Raw genomic sequence first — 5,047 nt, forward strand, 5'->3', positions numbered from 1 at the left:
GTAAGGCATTTGGCTACTAACCAGGTCAGCAGTTCAAACCTACCAGTCACTCTGTGAAAGGAAGATGGGGCAATCTACTTCTGTAAAGATTTATAGCTTCAGAAACCTAATGGGGATCACTATGCTTTGGGAATCAAGTCTATGGCAGTGAAGTCTTTTTTTTTTTTTTAAAGGAAGACTTGTTAATATGACTATTAATCAAATTTATGCACTAACCACCAAAGTGAAAGATAAATCAATTGAAGATTTTTACCAACTTCTGCAGTCTGAAATTGACCAAACATGTAATCAAGATGTATTAATAACTACTGGTGATTGGAATGTGAAATTTGGAAACAAAGAAGAATCATTGGTAGATGGAAAATATGGCCTTGGTGATAGAAATGACACAGGAGATCACATGATAGAAATTTGCAAGACCAATGCCTTATTCATTGCAAATATCTTTTTCAACAACATAAGCAATGGATATACACATGGCACTTAGCATTTGGACAACACAGGAGTCATATCAACTAGATCTTTAGAAAGAGACCATGAAGGAGCTCAATATCATCAGTACTACAAGGCCGGGAGCTGAATGTGGAACAGATCATCAACTGCTCATACACAAGTTTTAACAGAAGATGAAGAAAATTAAAGTAAGTTCATGAGAGCCAAACTACAACCTTAAATATATCCCATCTGAGTTTAGAGATCATCTGAGGAATAGACTTGATGATTGAATACCAATGACTAAAGACCAGATGAGTTGAGGGATGACATCAAGAATGTCATATATGAAAAAAGGAAAAGGTCATTAAAAAGAAAAGAAAGGAAGTAAAGACCACAATAGATGTCAGAAGAGATACTGAAGTTTGCTCTTGAATGGAGAATAGCTAAAGTGAATGGAGGAAATAATGAAATAAGAGCTGAAGAGAAGATTTCAAAGGACAGTTAGAGAAAACAAAGTAAAGGATTACAATGAAATGTACAAAGACCTAGAATTAGAAAAACAAAATGGAAGAACATGCTTGACATTTCTGAAGCTAACAAAACTGAAGAAAAATTCAGTCCACAAGTTGCAGTATTGAAGGATTCTATGGGCAAAATATTGAATGATGTAGGAAGCATCCAAAGAAGATGGAAGGAATACAGAGTCACTGTATCAGAAAGAATTAGTTGACTTTCAACCATTTCAGGAGGTAGCATGTGATCAAGAGTCAATGGTATTGAAGGAAGAAGTCCAAGATGTACCAAAGTCACTGGCAAAAAACAAGGCCCCAATAATTGATGGAATACACATTGAGATGTTTCAACAAATGCATGCAGTGCCAGAGCAGCTTACTGGTTTATGCCAGATATTTGGAAGACAGCCACTTGATTATCTGACTGGAAGAGCTCAATATTTGTTCTCATTCCAAAGAAAGTTGGTCCAATAGAATGTGGAAATTATTGAACAATATCATATGCAAGTAAAATTTTGCTGAAGACAATTTGAAAACAGTTGCAGCAGTATATTGACAGGGAACTTCCAGAAATTCAAGCTGGATTCAGAAGAGGTTGTGGAAGGAGGAATATTATTCCGGATGTCAGATGGGTCTTGGCTGAAAGCAAACAATACAAGAAAGTTGTTTACTTGTGTTTTATTGACTATGCATAGACACTCAGCTGTGTGAATCATAAAAAATTATGGATAATTTTGTGAATAATGGGACCTCCAAAACACTTAATTGTGCTCATGAGGAACTTGTACATAGACTAAGAAGCTGTTGTTAGAAAAGAACAAGGGGATAGTGCATGGTGTAAAGTCAGGAACGGTGTGTGTCAGTGTAGTATCCTTTGACCATAGTTATTCAATCTGTATGTTCAGCAAAAAATTCAAGAAGCTGGACTATAAGAAGAATGTGGCATCCAGTCTGGGGGAAGAATTTTATTATTATTATTATTTGTTATTATTTTTATTTTAAGAACTTGTTTTACATTCAATGCTACATGTACATTTAGTTTCACTACCCATTTAACCATGTCCAACTCTAACCCACTCTCCTTCCCTCCCTACCCTGTAATCCTCCCCCTGTGCCCCTCATATTTATGCATTCTTGTTTGTCCTGCATTTCCTCAACCTCAATGTTGGTCCTCTGGAGACCTGTTGTCCTTTGCGCTAAGGAATGTTTTACCACAGAGTATGTGGGTGCATCATCCTGGGTTGAGTGGTCTACATGTACATCATGTTAACTATTGGGCTGAAAGCCAGCCCCTGGGGGTGAGTTTTATTCCAGGCACAGAATGTATTCCAGGGTCATAGGATTGGGGGTTTCATCAGACTTCCTCTGACCAGTATTTCTGGTCATCATTGAGTTTTTGGATTTTGTTCCATGGTTTTCCTCCCACTCTATCCAGGATCTCCAGATTTGATCCTTTCCTGAGTGGTTGGCATTGGTAACCGGGCACCATCTAGTTCTTCTAGTCTCGAGGGCCATCATGTCCTGTGGCTGATTGCTTCCAAATGCCCTTGTTTTTTTCTTTCTTTCTTTTTTTTTTTTTTTGCATTCTTCTTCATCTCCAATGCTGGGACACTGTAAGCTGCATCTTAGATGGCTACTTGAAAGCTTTTAAGACCCCAGTCACTACTCACCAATGTAGGAAGGAGAACAAGGCTTTTATGTATTTTGTTGTGCCAATTGACTCTGGTGTCCAGGATTGGGGGAAGAATTATCAACCACCTATGATGTACAGATAACACAAGCTTGTTTGCTGAAAGTGAAGATGACTTGAAGCATTTACTGATGAAGATCAAAGACTACAACCTTCTGGGACCAGATGTTCTGCCCTAGCTGCTTTCTAGTCTGGTAGTAATTCCATCTTATACTGGGCACTCTGCCTCCTGTAGCCCCCTTAATTGGCAGAGTGCATCAACCTATACCCAGTGGCCTGCCCCCCGCTGCCTCCTAGGTTTCCCATTTCATATTTTTTTCTTTACTACTTTCTTTTTTTTCTCCTTCCCTGGTTTTTGTTTCTTCTTTTTCTTTTTTCCCTCCATTGCTTTTTCTCTTTTTCTTTGTTCTTTTTAATTTATTATTATTTTTCTTTTTTGCTTTTTTTCTCTCCCTACTTTTTTTTTTGGCCCCACTCAGAAGGAGACAGCAAACTTGCCTCTACTGCCCAGCCACAGTCACACCTCCTGTAGCTCAATGCACAGGGTGAGGGCCACTACCTGCTCCTATATAACCTGATCAATGATAGGCAACAATCAAAACTAGCCTAACCAACTCTCAACTGCTCTACATGAAAAGCAAATGCAGAACTGTGCACACATTTTCATCTTCTATCAAATCCACCAGGAGACAGGTGGTGTGTGCCTTAGTGCTGTCAAACTAGCAAACAGAGTAGCACACCCACCATGCTTATTCAGCTGTATCAAAACAAAAACAAAATAAAACAATAGCCCCACAAAACATGGATGAAACACACCAACATACAGTCACCAATTAAATCCTAATCTATTTTCTCAGAGACAACAGAAAACCTTAGTTCACAAAAAGAAGTAAAACATAGTGAATGAAGCAAGTGACCAAAATACAGAACCAGAAAACTTTGCTGAAGAAGAAACGACCTTGCAACTACCTTATAAGGAATTCTAAGAATTTTATTTAGGTACCTGCAACAGATTGAGAGAGGGAGATCAAGGAAAACACAGACTAAATCAAGGAAAACACAGAGAAAACTCAAGAATAATTCAGGACAACAATATAAGAACAAACTGACAAAATAAATGAAAAATTAGAAACCATACAGAAACAGCAAATGGAAATCAAGATTAATCAATGAAAGACAGAATTCGCAAGATTGAAGACAAATCTCTCAATACTAAGAAATAATCAGGAAAAAAGAACAATAACAACAAACCTGAAGAACGCCTAGGAATTATGGAGTACACCATCAAAAGGAATAATTTACATGAGATCAGAATTCCAGAACAGGAAGAGACAAAGAAAAGCACCAAGAAAATTATTTGCACCAACAATATGAAGATTTTTTGGAAGAAAATTTCTCTAATATCATGAAAGATGAGAAGATATTCATTCAAGCTCAATGAACACCAAACAGGATAGACCTCAAAAGAAAAGCACAAAGACATATCATAATCAATCTTTTCAAAACCAGAGACAAAGAAAGAATCTTGAAAGCAGCTCAGGAAAAATGAAAAGTTGCCTACAAAACAGTATCAATAAGACTAAACTCTGATTTTTTCAGCAGAAATCATACAGGCAAGAAGACAATGGGATTATATATATATATATATATATATATATATATATATATACACACACATATACATATATGCAGAAATAAAAAAATTTCCAACTATGAATTACAAAAATCCCCAAACCAAATCCACTCCCACTGAGTTGATTCCAACTCATCATGACCCTCATTGGGTTTCCAAGGCTGTAAATCTTCATGGAAGTCAATTGCCTCATTCTTCTCCTGCAGAGCAGCTGATGGTGTGTTTGAATTGCTGACCTTCTGGTTAGCCACCAAATGCCTTACCCATTATGCCACCAGAGCTCCTTAACTATGAGATATATACCCTGCAAAATTGTACTTCAAATATCACAGCCAAATTAGGACATTTCCAGATAAGAAGAACTAAGAGAATTTGTAAAAACCAGACCAAACTTACAAAAAATATTAAAGGGAATTCTTTGGACAGAGAGCAAACATTGGCAGACAACAACCTGAGATTAACACACATGAAAAGATCACCTAAAAACCAACCCAGGTATGGAAATAACAAAAGTAAAATAAGCTACAAGATAGAAAATAGGGAACAAGGGATATCCATTTGTAAACAAGGATAACAACAAAGTAAAAACAAAAGGGGGGGGGACTAAATAGTGTCATTACAGAACTTCCAAATGGAGAGAAAGTTGAGATGATTTTATGGAAGAATGAACTGTTTTAAACTGGGGGAGAAAAGAAAAAAATTGCAGAGTTATCTTCAAGAAAACTAATAAACTGTCATCTTGGGGAGAAAAGAAAAAAATTGCAGAGTTATCTTCAA

The sequence above is a fragment of the Orycteropus afer genome, unplaced genomic scaffold (assembly GCF_000298275.1).
Source record: "Orycteropus afer afer isolate SDZICR_OR568_19922 unplaced genomic scaffold, OryAfe1.0 scaffold00182, whole genome shotgun sequence".
NCBI lineage: Eukaryota > Metazoa > Chordata > Mammalia > Tubulidentata > Orycteropodidae > Orycteropus > Orycteropus afer.